We start from the raw sequence: 15,214 nt of genomic DNA, 5'->3' as shown, positions 1-15,214 counted from the left end.
ATTTTTACTTAAAAACTTGGTACTGCACACTTTCCTGTAAATTAGAATAACTTTTAAGCTAAGTTTGTATGTAGAATGAGAAATTTTCTTCCTAAACAAATAATGTCCCTCTATAGGTATTGTTTTAGCTTTCTGATATAAGAGACTAAGAAGGAATGGAAGTCCAGGATCCTCTCATTGTTTATAGTTTACCATAATTAATAATTAAATTGTTTTGTTGGTGGATTTGGTATAAAACAAGAGGAGCTTATATGATTCTATAAGTGTTTTTATTATTTTTTTTTAATTTTGAGAGGAAAAAAAACCTTTGAGGGCACTATGCCCTCTATGCTATGTGCCCTCTCTAGAGAACATATTTGAGATGCACCAGCGATTGCCTACCACTTACAATCCATTTAAAGAGTCAACCTCAAGCCTTTTCCCTGAGGTAATGGGATTAGCATTCTGTTGGGACTGCAATCTTTAAGGATACAAATTTGTTTCTAAATGTTCTAGCTAGTAATCCTATGCTCCTTGACAGGTTTTACACTGTAACTGACACTCTTGGAATGGAAAACACAGACCTCAGACCTCTTTTCCTCTGCTGGATTAGGAAATTCAAGGACTTTAACAGAAAGTATTCTGTCTTGACATACTTAAAATTAGTTTCTCCTCATCTTTTTTCTTTGATGTTGGTATTGAAGGAATGTGATGAGTAACCTGAATTTAAGAAGACAGTGACATATAGATGCTTTTCTAAGCCAGTCATGAAAAATTTTCCTTTTAATGTCCCTAATTTTTACTACTTTTAAAAGAAAAGTATGCTAAGAAATATTTTCAGTTTAAGTATATCACTTGATAATTTAAAATGTTCTGAGGCAGTTTGTTTGGTTGGAATTCATTACAAAAGGAATAAAAGTCAAGAAGCATTCTATTCTTCTCTTTTCTATCCTCTTTCAACAAGCCAGCTGTTAATCCCTGGGATGATAATATAAGTATGTTGAGACATTATGATCCTTGGAAAATAAAAGAAGTTAAAATATTAGTAAACTTGTTTTATGACACATTCCTGATCATATTCTATAATTCTTTTTCCCTTTTGTTTTAAATAATATCTTAATATGAATAATGAACATTTTAAATAAATATTATTACTTTTAGAAAATGTCTATAAATTTGAAATATCCCAAGTTTGTTTTCATGAAGCATACTTTTCTATAGCTAAGATTCCAATGGAATATAAAATATAAATTACAGTATCTTTTGAAGGTCACTATGAATTTAATGTAAAAACCACTCAGACTACACTGAATAATTTAGATTTAAAAAACAAAGTTTATTGTATAGTAAAACTTTACGTCATACTAATTTTAATTTTTTCTTTTGAAACTGTTCTCAATTTTTTTCTAAAATGTTCTATTTATTTCCCTTACTTCTTGGATGTATTTTATTGGCTCTACATTTACTTTGTCTTGATGGCATCTGGTCATGACTTTGAATATCGGTTGTGTCTGTGCTGTAGAAACCACGGAGTACAACCTGGGGAACACTGACTTCAGTATCAGAGCTGTGATTTACTACCTGCTCTCTGACTACCTAGTGTAAATTACTTAGCCTCTCTGAGCTTCGGTTTTCTCATCGTTAAATGGGGCTAGAGATACCTGTCTTAGCGTGGTGGTGAGGGTTACATGAGATTGAATCGTGTCTAACAATGTCTGGCATATGGAAAGTGCTCAGTAAATTTTGTTCCCTAGTTTGTGGTAAATGGAAACGGAAATGCAAATGGTTGGGTTTTGGAGCTGAATACATGCTGACTTCAGCTGTGGCCTTGATTGTTGGTCATTTCTTTGTTTGCTTTTTATTTAAAAGAAAAAAAAAGTGAATGAAGCTATGTAAACTCCAATGTAGATACGGCCCTCAACCTAGGCTTAAAATATAAATATATGACTAAATCAACTGCATTTACAAATGAGGAGTTCATACCTCACAGAGTTATTTTAAAGACTCAATGATATATAACAATTCAAAGACCTTAGCACATGCTAAGCACTCAGTAATGGTAAGTTATTAGTAATGTGAAGATGAGATCCTTGTGATAGAGCTTGGGTACTCCAAATTTAGCTAAGAGTCATACGTACAAAACATTTTCCAGGTACTCCAATTTAGGCTGATGTTTCTGTATTTCATGAAAAAAAAACCCAAAAAACTAATCTTTAAATGGTTATACTTAATATGTAAAGTAGCTAAATTTTGGACATATATTTCAGAATATATTCATATAAACAGCTGCCCCCTTTTGGATCTTTAATATGTAGTCTTTAAATTAAAGAGCCCCAAATTAGCAGATAGGAGTTTTTTGTTTTTAGAAAATTGTACTTGTGAGAAATAATTCTGAATATACCTTATCTTTTATTCAAATGTATACAGACTGTTCATGTGCGTATAACCTTTAGAAATCTCAGAACCTGGAAAGGATTAATTAGTCCCTCTTTCTGGGCTCTGGAATTATACTAGGTCAATATTAAACTAATCTAACGATATACATAAATTTCTTTCAATCTATTAGGTAAATATTTCTATCTGTAACCAGGGCTTAGATCTAGCTGGCATGCACTGGTGTGACTGTCATAGTTGTGTGGCTGGCATTCATTCTTTTTTTAAAAAAAAAAATTAATTAATTTATTTTTGGCTGCACTGGGTCTTTGTTGCTGCGTGCGGGCTTTCTCTAGTTGCGGCGAGCGGAGGCTATTCTTCATTGCGGTGTGCGGGCTTCTCATTGCAGTGGCTTGTCTTATTGTGGAGCACGGGCTCTAGGCGCCCAAGCTTCAGTAGTTGTGACTAGTCGGCTCAGTAGTTGTGGCTCACGGTCTCTAGAGCACAGGCTCAGTAGTTGTGGCACACAGGCTTAGTTGCTCCGCGGCATGTGGGATCTTCCTGGACCAGGGCTCGAACCCGTGTTCCCTGCATTGGCAGGCAGATTCTTAATCACTGCGCCACCAAGGAAGCCCAGAGTAATATAATCTTATATATTCTTTCTTTGTCTTTTACTACAGGAAGGTTGAAGTCATTAGAGTGAGATAGTTTTTAGTAATTGGCTAGACCTTTCTGTTGAAGAACTGCAGTATCTGCTGGCTTGTGGCTTAATTTGTCACTGTACTGAACCTCAGTACTTTATACAGGGTGTGGTACGTCAGCATCAGCACTGAAATGTGTTCTTGGGCCACCGTTATTATGCTTTATTGACTTTTTCCGGGTATTTTTAGATACAGACTCATAACTACTTGCCTCTTCTTCTCCATTACTCTCCTATTACCTGAAATTCCTCTGAATTGAAGATACCCTAGAAAGTCCTGATCATTAAGCTTGAGTGGTAGAGGTCTTTACAGGAGATTTGATAATACTAGAAATCAGATTCACATCATAAGGAGCATTTAAATCATCTTAGTCAGTTAACATTCTAACTGGTTATTTGACACCATCAAATACCTAGGTTGCCAAGAATGTGGCCCGTGTCTATTTCCCGTTATGTTGTCTGTATTACTGAATGGTATTCTTCTTCTGTTAATTAAGAATATTACAGTATCTGTCAAATTAAGCATCTTTGCTTTGAAAAAGATGTGGGTGTGTGGTTAAAGGAGTCTCACAGATTTAGTAGGAACAGTGCTTTTAACAGATGTTAGATCTCTGACTCTGGCTTTTTGGGTATCTGAGCGTCTTAGGGTTGCACAGTAACTCAGAAGCCAACTCTCTTGATTTATAGTTCAGAATACAAAGTTCACAGCAGTTAACTTACTAGCCCAGGGATGGATAAGTTTCAACTTCCATGTCAGCTCTGGGATTTGGGCTGTTGGAAGACATAGGTTTGATATTCTTCAATTAGATCAAGGTCACATAACTAGTTTGAAGTAGAGTCTGGGCTAGAACCCAGTTCTTTTGGCTACTAATCTTGTTTTCATTTCTCCTAGTCATTTTATTATAAACCTCATGAAAACCTTTATTTTGAATACATTTTTATAACCTTGTAATCCATCATGTAGGCATGAAAAGTTAAGATTCTGACATTTTTATTATATGCAAAGAAAGTGAAAATTATCTTGTTAAAAATATCATGCTTATTATTCAGTTTCGAAAATGCAGAAATAGGGCTTCCCTGGTGGCTCAGTGGTTGAGAGTCTTCCTGCTGATGCAGGGGACACGGGTTCGTGCCCCAGTCCGGGAAGATCCCACATGCCGCGGAGCGGCTGGGCCCGTGAGCCATGGCCCCGTGAGCCATGGCCGCTGAGCCTGCGCGTCTAGAGCCTGTGCTCCGCAACGGGAGAGGCCACAACAGTGAGAGGCCCGCATACCGCAAAAAAAAAAATAAAAAAGGAAATGCAGAAATAATGTGAGAAAGAAAAACGTAGTTTCATATGCACATCTTTTTAAGCATGACTCTTCATTACTAAGCTCTTTTTTACAAAGTGTGCCATCAGCTTTTTAAAGGACACATTTCAACATGGATTAAATCTTTGGGAAATTAGCTTGAATTATTTATAAGTACAGGCATACCTCAAAGATACTGCAGATTCAGTTCCAGACCACCACAGTAAAGTGAATATCGCAATCAATGGAGTCACACCAATTTTTTTGTTTCCTAATGCATACAAAAGATATGTTTATACTTTACTGCAGTCTGTTAAGTGTGCAATAGCATTATGTCTAAAAAATGTACATAATTTAAAAATACTATATTGCTAAAATATGCTAACCATCATCTGATTCGTCAGTGAGTCGTAATGTTTTTGCAATAGTAAGTTAAAGATCACTGATCATAGATCATCATAACAAATATAATAATTAATAATGAAAAAGTTTGAGATATTGCAAGAATTATTGAAATGTGACACAGAGACATGAAGTAAGCAAATGCTGTTGGAAAAATGGTGCTGATAGACTTGCTGGATGCAGGGTTGCCACAGACTTTCAATTTGTAAAAAATTATTGGCTAATCACAGTAAAACAAGGTATGCCTATAATTGCCCAAACATGCACATATATGTGTGTGGAGTAGAAATATGTTTATCAACAGCTAAGAGTAATTGTTTGTATTGTGATGTTATGAATAATTCAACTGTATTTCATACCATTTTTAAGCCCTGTGGATGTAGTTTGTGTTATTTCCCTGGATAACATTGTTGGCACACAGTAAATATCTAACAATAATAACTCTTTTCCCATACAGTATTTACTTTAACTAGAAAAAACTGCTGTGCTCATGTTGTACAATTTTTAAAGTTTGTTAAGATGCTAAATGAATTTCTTGGCATTCTGTTATGGTATTATCATTTTTTAATTAGAACTCTCTCTCTCTCTCCCTGTCATACACACTTCACCTTCCTCCAGCCATTTGCCTTTCCTGTGACAATGCTCTATGTTTTCATCTTATCACCTTAGTAACCAGAGGTACCAGAGTCCTACATTCCATTGAAACCCAGGCTTTAAAGATGGTCTCAGGCTGTTCCCTCTACTTCTTTTGTGGTTCTTTGTAGCTTGAAAAATTGGGAAATGATCAAATTTAGCCACGATCACAACTTTCCAAACTTTTCTGTGTCCTGGCATTTGAGTTCTACTTTGTGTCTATCACTGTGTTAATTATTTGGGGGATACACAGTAATTCCTTTCTAACAAGAATACTAAAATATTATTGGAGCTAGCATCCTCTCAATGCAGGCCCAGCACTAACCCATGCTCACACCTAGGACAAGGCCAAGCTAGTCTGGTGTATTTTCAGGGGCTTGCATGTTCTCTTTCTCCCAAATATTATCCCCATTTTCTTTTATTCTTATATACTGCCCTTTATTCTGTAATTAGATACCAGCTTCCTTGCAAGAACTGGTTGCAGCGATAAGTCATGGGAAGCTCATTCACATGAAAGTGTATAAACTGCACAGCTGGGCACATAATCAACTCTAGACAAACAGGAGACAGACCAGGTAAGGAACTAGGAACATAGGCTTTGAGTCAGTCCTGAGATTAAGCCTTTTCTCTGAGACATTATGTCACTGAACAAGTTAAAGTTACATAACTTCACTTAGGCCACTGGTTCCTCATCTGTAAAATGAAAGTAATACTGTCTCATCAACTGTATTATTAGAAAGATTAAAAGAAAAGTCTATGAAAAAATTGAGCAACTTCATTTTTAGTCAATACCTGAAAATGTCAATTAGTGTGACAACAAAATAGCAATCAATGCATTGGACTATAGAAGAAGGAGAGAAGGTGAATAAAGGAGAAGCTGAGGACTCTAAAGGCAAATTTTGTAGGGATCATATCTTTTCCAGAAGTCCTATTTACCTGCTATTGGTTGGGGGAATGTAGAGGCCCCACTCGTTATATCCTGCCAGTGCCTACAGCTTTGCTTCCCATTACTTATAAACATTTTAGCTTGTTTTTCTTTGATGATATTATAAACAGGGATTCATCCTTGTCAAATTATTTATTAATTGAGGATTTCTACCCTCAAGGAGCTCTTGTGTAGAAATAATATGGACATACAAGAAATAAAGTACAAAAGCTTGTTTTATAAAGATCATCAGTGCTACAGGATATTGGGAGAGGGAATGAACGCATTGTCAGGATCAAACATCGTATGAATGAAAGCTCTACTTTTCTGTTTTGATGTGGCCATTTAAATAAAATGGCATAAAAGTATGTTAGACACCAGGATTCAATAAGCTTAATCCTGAAACAGCTACTGTAAAAATCATAATTTTGCCAGATCTTGTTTGCAAGATTTTGATTTCCTAGAAGAAATAAGTTTTTTGTTTTAAGTATTTGATTCATTTGCCATCAATACTTGAAAGGCAGCTAGAGGTTTGGCTTCTTCACATTCTGATGAGTGGAGCTCAGAACTACCAAGGTGGCATCCTACTCCTGTCCCCCAGAGACCCACGTTTTCTGGCAACAGATCCTACATTGAGCTATTTGTGATTGTCCAATAAGCTGTTATAATAGAATGGCCAAAATACAAACTTTGTTTTTATGTGTTTATGTGTTTGTGGGACCAAAACGCAGAGGTATTGGTATCTCCTACTTGTTTTAGTGACAATTCTGATTACATGTAGAGGAGAATCAAAGGCATATATAATTAATTTAATTATTGAATGTGTTCGACCTTAAATGGTTCCCATTTTCATTTTTGAAAATTTTAGTCAAAGATGGACTTGAAATATGTTCTTTCATTTTACATTGAGTATTTGGTTAAATGAAAGATTTTATGAATATGTTGGAACTCTTCTGAGTTTAATCAGTTTATTGATTCACTAGGCATGATTTGGTGTTTTTCCTTTGTGATGATTTTTAAAAAGAGAAAAAATCTCATTTTCTTTCTGCATTATTTGTATAATCTTTTCCCCTTCTTTTTGCAACATTTGGCTTGAACCTGAGTTTAATAAAGTTTGCTATAATATTGTAGTAGTTTACAGGTGGCTCACATATATTTATGATGTGAAAGTTGCGTATCTATTAATTTAACAAATATTTACTGATGTCCTGCTATGTCCTGAGCTAGCTATTGGAGGTATAATGGTGAACGAAATATACAAAAATCCCTGCTCGCATAGAGCTTATAGTCAGAGATTAAACACTATTACTAAAATACTGTAATGAGGCTAAGTATTTTGGAGTAGTAAAGGGAGGTGGGGGAGGCTAGGAGCACAGGGAGGTTGCAATTTAAAATGTGGAGGTCAGTGAAGACCTCACAGAGGTGACAATTGAACAGAGACTGAAGGTGATCAAGAGAGGAAACCACTTGGCTACAAGGAGTGACAATATTCTAGGCAGAGGAAACAGCAAGTACGGAGACCCTGAAGTGGGAACGTGCTGTGTAAAGAACAGCAAGGGGCCAGTGTGGGGTAGGGGACTAAGAGGCTGGTTTTGTAGGGCCTTGCATGCCAGTGAAAGGACTCTTGCTTTTTTTACCCTGACCCAAATGAGAAGCTGCAGGAGGTGTTAGGCAGGGGAGTGACATGGACTACTTTAGCTTCAAAGGCTTGCTATGATTGCTGTGTATTGAGAACAGATTATAAGGTGGCAAGGGCAGAAGCAGGGAGATAAGTTAGGAGGCAATTACAATAACCCAGGCATGAGAAGATGGTATCTATCTACTTCCTGTGCATTTACTGCTGTGTGTATTGTATACAGACACTGGTGCAAGGGACCATTTGGGTTTATTTTTCAGTCTGTTTTTTTTTTCCCTGTGGTTCAAATCTTCCATAGAAGGGAAAGAGAGAAATCAATGACTTCACTTTTTTTTTTAGCCATTACTGGTAGTAATATGAATCTTGCATGTATATGGCATTTTACAGTTTTCAAGCCATTCTTATATGTATTGCCACATCTAGCCCTCACAGTGGCCTGTTTAGTGGGTGACAGTTTCCAGGTTTATAAGACATGTCAGGGTCACACAGCTGGCCCCTTCTCTTCGGTGGTGTGCATATTGGCTTCAGTAAAAACATACAAACTAAGCAGTGACCAATAATCATCTCTTCCCGGAGAATGGGACTTGGGTGCACTTAAAGAAATTTACTTAGCTGCCAACTCATTAAAGAGTAATGAGCATTGTTGTGGTCTCTGTCTTTGGTGGCCGCTGGGTTGTCAAGCTAAAAAAAACTTGATTGTTATTGGAATTGAATCTCTAAATTGTTCAAAGGGGATTCTTTATAAACAAGAGCATTCCTAATTTTTTCCTTTTAAATTCATCTTATCTCCTTATAGGATTCACATATCTGAAGGTGGAATAGAAAAAAGTGTACCAAAACTGGAAGAATCCCCCAAATGTTGAGGGAATTATAATACCAAAAGATATTTAATTTTTGCTGATGAGTAACATTAGGTACAGTGTTTCCTTGTATATGTCAAAATATTTCAGCAAAGATGGTTTTCTTTTATGGAATTTAAATAATGAGGCTCGTGACATTTTACTTTTAACCTGCAAGATACATTGAATACAATTAACATATTCAAGTTAAGTCAAAGAAAGTAGCATAAATAACTTCTGTGTGATTTAATTTAAATTTATAATATATTATAAGTGTTTCAGAGAAGATGAGAGGTTGTAGAAATTCCTGTATATTATAGTAGTTGAGAAAGCAGAGTGTGTATTTTGTATTCAGAAATATATCATGTAACAGCTGTTGCAAAATTTGAATGAAAAAGAAAAACTGAATGGGCAAATATACGTTTGTAGTCAAAAGGAATAATATATATATCACTTGAATTGTGCTCTTGAATTGCCATTTGTCTAAGAGATTGAATTTTTGAATATAACAGCAGTAAATGCAAAAAAGGCAGATTAATATAGTGATGTTTGTGAAAAAAATTTAAGTGCTCGGGATAGGAATTTGAACTTGTGGTTCACACAATAGTATTCCATTACTTTCTAACAGATATGATTATTGAACAGATTAATAGTTTATGTTGAAAAACCTACTTATTTGAATGAGCCCTCAATTATAATATTCCCCATTAAGGATGTATTTTTTTCACTTTTCAGTTGAAATAGCAATATATGTAAAATGCAATTGATGTTCTGGCTTTCAACCTGACAAGCTTTTGTAATATGTAGAATATGTGGCAGGCCTGGTGGCTTCAAAGTGTTTTTTTTGAAGTTTTTGGTAGGGAATGTCTTCTGGGGCAGCTGAGGGGATTGGTGCATGGGGAACATTTGAGACAGTGGTTTATTGTTATTATTCTCTTTTCCTGTCCATTTTTTATGTGGACCACTCTTCGTGTCCTCCTGTATCCTTTTCCTTTCTCTTTTCTTGCTGATTTAATTCCTCCAGTTTATTATCAAGTGCCTACTGTATGCCAGGCATTATTCTAGGGGCTAGAAATACACCTCCCTGCTCTCTGGAAACTTACCGTCTTGTGAGGAGGGTGAATAGTGAACAACTTAAACAAGGGATAATGTTCACTATGAATAGGCCAAGGCAGGGAGTAGTGACAGAGCAGTATGATATTGTACTGGGTGGGGAGGGAAGGCCACTCACCCCACAGGGAAGCTGAATCCTGAATGATACGAAAGAGCAAGCTGTTTTTTCCTTCTTGTGCCCTTGTTGCCTTCACTCTAGCCCACAGACTCATAATAGCCTGGCTGCATTCACAGCTTTCCACGTACCTAGAGTTGAAGCCAATGGCACGCCATACCTCTTCTCCCTCTCCAGGGATATGTGGGAGATACAGATGGACTGTCCTTCCTTTATAGGCCTTCACTTTCTTACTCCCTATAAGAATTCACTAATTATTATGTATTTTAGAAGGTTTTCCTCCTCTTCCACCAGCCCCTTGCTTCATCCCCCAGTACCACACAACATGTTGAATTTGCTTCTATAAATATTATAGGCCTTCTCACATTGCCTTGCAATAATTTGTCTTCCATTCCTTTCCAAAATGCCATCCGCATTTGCCCCATTAAAAGCCAGGTAAGCATCATTTCTTTTCTTTTTTTTTTTTTTTTAATATTTCTTTCTTTATTTGGTTGCGCTGGGTCTTAGTTGTGGCAGTGGGCTCCTTAGCTGCGGATTGAGGGCTCCTTAGTTGTGGCCAAACTCTTAGTTGCAGCATGCATGTGAGATCTAGTTCCCTGACCAGGGATTAAACCCAGGCCCCCTGCATTGGGAGCACGGGGTCTTAACCAATGTGTCACCAGGGAGGTCCCCAGGTAAGCATCATTTCTATTCATCTTTGTTTTTCCAGAGGCTAACACAGTGTCTGAAACAAGTAACTTTCAGAAAGTATTGTATTTTTAAACCAAATTAATAAATTGTTTAATCTTATACTGCTTGCCCTTATGATAACTTCAACACACATATATACTTCTCTCCTTTCTAATATCTAAGTGATTAAATGAAAACATAAAATGTAAGGGGTTAATTCAAGTAACTTAATGTATTCTTGTCAATTAAGTAAAATGTAAACGGTACCTTAATAACTAGTTTACTCTCTTTTGCTATTTATATTTTTCTCAACCGAAGAGAGCAGGATGCTGAACCACATTTAGAGTTTATCAGAAGAAACATTAGAGACACATAGAAAACAGCATAATTATATATGCACTTTTAGACTGCAAAGTGAAATTAGACAAGTCGTTTGAAGGTCTGCGTGATTCATTATAATGCAATCGATTATGTGGCTTACCTTAAATTATAATGTAACGCTGAGAAAAATGCCATGACCTAAAGAAATATTTTATGTGGATGATGTCATCATGCATTTACAGGAATCAGTATAGATATTTATAACTTTTCATGGAAAAATTTTAAAACATTTTAAAGCAACATTTAAAAAGAAAATTACATTTTGAATATTTAGCTGCCTTGTTTGCCCACTTCGAAGATGGAAAGAAATTAATCACAGTGAGTTCATTCTTACAGTTTTAAAACAGTTTGCAGTCTTTTTTCATTAGTTAAAAAAAAGTACATGAGTATCATCAGTTTACAGATTAGCAGTCATTGCCTTTAAACAACATGGCATTTTCCCACTACTTCTGGTAAAGTCTTTTTATGTCTGTATGTGATTTCACCGTTTTTAGTCATACCAGTCTTAAAAGGCTGGCCATTATGTTCTTTGGACATGAATTACTCCCCCAAAGGGGGAAGGATAAACAACACAAATGCTTAAGTTTGATTTTTGTGAAAATAGCTACATTTAAAGACCATTTTTATATTGTTCTTTCTAAAATGTCAATTACTAGATAGTAAAAAAGTTAAATTCAGCTGAATGTAATAGAGAAAAGAGAAAAATATATGAATATGATTTAATAATTTCCTAACTTCTGTTTTCTTCATATGTGGCAGAGAAACTTACTTAAATTCCTAAGATTTGGGTTGAATAATAATTCTTATTATTTAAAAGAGAAACATAGCATCATTGTAATTGTACTCCCAAGGTAAATGTCTGGTTTTCTTTTGCTTTTATTTTATTGTGACTTCAAAGGGAATGATTGTTTCATAATGAGTTTCTGTCCATGATCAGTAAATAATAAGAAGAAAATAGTGAGGAGAGGGCAGAATTGCAGCCTCTGCTTCCTATTCTAATCCATTAGTGATAACACATATATCATGAATGTCCTTAATTCTTGATTAAAAATCTTGATTAAGATGGAAGAGTTTCTGGTTTTTCACAGTTAAATATTCTTTAATATGGAAAGTTGACAGTGATGGATTGACTAGCATGTAATAAATACAGAATCAGAGGTCTGGAATAATCCTTGAAATATCACTTTTTATTGTGATATATATCATACCTACAGATGCATAGAGCATAGACAGTTTAAAGAATAGCTACAAACTCCTATGGAACCACCACCCAGGTCAAGAAACAGAACACTGCTAGTATCCCCGAAGTCCTCTCCATGTGAAATTTCATTCACTTTCTATCAAAACTAGCTCCCGTTGTTTTTCAGTTTATACTCAAGGATTCCATGTAGAATCATTGTTTCCCCCCCCCCACACTTTCAGAGATTTGTTATTGGAAAGAGTTAAACTCCATAGAAAGCCTGAAGAGGCAAGAGGTATTTCCATTCCTGGTTCTTTTGAAATGCATTTAGTGGCTGAAAGTAAAAGTGGATCAGTTAGATAATTGTGTCAGTTGATGCATTTGGTGGATAAGCTGCAGAGAGCATCCTTCTTTCCATCTTTAAAATGCAGAGGCTTAACATGAAAAGTTAAAGAGGTTTGAGTGGGTGGGGTTGAGAAGAGAGTCTTGGATTGAGACCAATTATATCCATCTTTCATGATGATATCACAAATCCAGTAGAACTACAATCAGTAGTTGAAATAGCAGGGTAGAAGGCAGCTACTAGAAGGCAATTTTCAATTAATAAGACATCAGACAAATGATGTAACAGTAATATAATCAGGTTTTTCAGAAGGAAAAAATGTCCACTGCCATTCTTGACTAGATACTAGATTTTTAAATATACAGCTCAGTTGCTCTGCCCATAAAACATGTTGCTTTTCTTCATTTTGACAGATACTACATTGTGTTCAAACTTATTTCTTATTCCGCTTTCTTACATTGAGCCATTTGTTTGGTTTTCTTTTACTATATTTTGAATTATTAATCACTGAGCAGATACTTTATTACTGTAAAAGGAATTATAAACATCATCAAAACGGTGCTAGGGATGAAAGAGCAGATGGGTGCTGGGTTTTGCAGTTTGTTTTTTTTAAAATTATTCCCCTGTTAGAGCTGTTGGCAAAGTATACAATCGGTAATTAGATTACGGGAACAGAAAGAAAAAAGGGAGAAAAAGTAAATTAGCCACATGCAAGTCTATATATATTTTTCTAAAAAGAGAAAAAAAAACATTGCCTTTAAATATATGTATTTATTAAAATTATAGGGTAATAAGTACTTCTCCTGTAAGATTTAATATTATACCTCTTCTACTTCGTTCTTTGTTTTCATTCCCCTTGACCTCCTTGTTCACTTCTGTGGCTCTGTTGCAGATCTGTTTAATAATCATTGCTACCAGGATAAAGCTGTCATCAGCCAGAGGTGACAATTCACAAAGAGAGATGTTTTGGCATTCCAAGACACAGAGGACATTAAATATGGTGCAAGACAAAACATGTCTTCTTTATTTTGACCTATAAAACATAGATGCTATTGTGAAAAATAGCGCTTCACAAAAATGTCTTCAGCCAGTAACTCTGGATGATATCCATCTTCAAGGTTTGCACTGTATTTTATTACTGTATTTTTTTTTGCCTACTCCTCTTTACATTTTGAAAAGAAAACCAAGTGAATTCACTCTACTATATATCAATTTGAAACAACTTGTCTGGCTTCAGAGGCATCTCTGAGTGGAGTACTCCGTTTTCTAGTTAGGGTATATTCTTTAACATGTGAAAGGGTCATGGGTTTTGTCATCACTACCTGGGGTGAAGAACAAAAACTAATCAATATTCTTTCCTAGTTCTCTCCCTGGATGTCTTACAACCTCATCTGTTTGTTTCTTGTTTCTCCTTTACTTTTCCTGGGTGAGGTCTTCTGTAGTTAAATTCTCTCACATCGCATACACAATCCATTAGGATATCCTGTCTCTACCTTCAAAATATATCCAGGTTTCAACCACTTGTTATCTTGTTATCTCACCCACCCTGATTGGACCACCGGGATTACAGCAGAAAACAACAATATCATATAATTTCCTTGTCTAAGCAGGAATGGTATAAACCCTTTCTCTTCCCTTCCCCCAGGTCCATTCTCAATAAAGAAGCCAAAGTGATCTTTTTAAAATAGAAACCCAATCACGCCATTCTTCCCAGACTCTGCGGTGACTCTCCATTTGACTCAGGGAACAAACCAAAGTCCCTACAGTGAGTGAGCTACAAGTATCTACAATCCATTCTCCATTACCTGCCCGATCTGCTCCCCCTTCTTGGTTCAACCGCATTCGCCTCCTTGTAGCTGCTTAGCTCCAGCTCTTTTATCTACCTGGAGACGTCTACAGATACCCACTGTGCTCATTCCCTAACTACCTATGAGTCTTAGTCAAATGTCCCCCTTACAGGCTTGCAACTTACCCCACACCTCACCCAGCTGTCCATCTCTCCATTACTCTTCTTCCCTTTTTCTTTTTTCCATGATGATTTTCACCTTTTAACATACTATGTTATTGACTTAGGTATGTTTATTGTCCATTTTCCTGCTGGAATATAAGCTTCATGAGGGCCAGGATCTTTATGTATTTTGCCAATGATATATTTTAAACCCCTATAAATTATTTATTGAACAAATGAATATTTATAAAATAAATGATTGGTGTACTCCCCACTTCTTATTACTTTTCTCTCTTCCAGAGTCTCACAGCCACCCTTACCTGTAACTAGACAAATGAATCTACTTTCTTAGATGTAGCATCCTAAACCAAATACTAAAACTGAAACTTAAAAAGGAAGATGAATCTCGAATATAAGTATCTTTTAACTATTTTAAGTGATCATAACAGCCTCGTTTCTGTCTGTCAGAAACATCCACAAACACTTCATCAACTCTTTTGGCTCCAAAAAGGAATTGCTAAAGGACAAGAGACATTTTTGATCTAGAGTTAATGTCCTTCTTGATTTTTGTGCAACTGTAAGTGTAATTAATACAGATTTCCTTTAATTTATAGGTGGGAGTGAGGAATGAGAATCTCCAGAATAAACGCAGAATAGTATAAGAAAATTGATCATAATCCTCTTGTCTT

At 35.8% G+C, this 15,214-nt stretch overlaps 1 protein-coding gene across 16 annotated transcripts in view; it reads left to right on the top strand.

Annotated features, from left to right (window-relative positions):
• The window catches only part of PAM (peptidylglycine alpha-amidating monooxygenase), a 286,118-nt gene that overhangs the window by 82,558 nt on the left and 188,346 nt on the right, over window positions 1-15,214 (top strand). For 2 of the 16 annotated variants that reach the window (XM_049707364.1, XM_049707363.1), the window contains exon 3: window positions 5,830-5,951. The exons of the other annotated variants lie outside the window; for them this stretch is intronic. The gene's annotated coding sequence lies outside the window, so the exon portion shown is untranslated. The remainder of the gene's footprint in view (window positions 1-5,829; window positions 5,952-15,214) is intronic. 16 annotated transcript variants of the gene reach the window in all.

Source organism: Orcinus orca, chromosome 3, assembly GCF_937001465.1.
Source record: "Orcinus orca chromosome 3, mOrcOrc1.1, whole genome shotgun sequence".
Classification (NCBI taxonomy): Eukaryota; Metazoa; Chordata; class Mammalia; order Artiodactyla; family Delphinidae; genus Orcinus; species Orcinus orca.
This window is presented reverse-complemented; position numbering and strand designations above follow the sequence as displayed.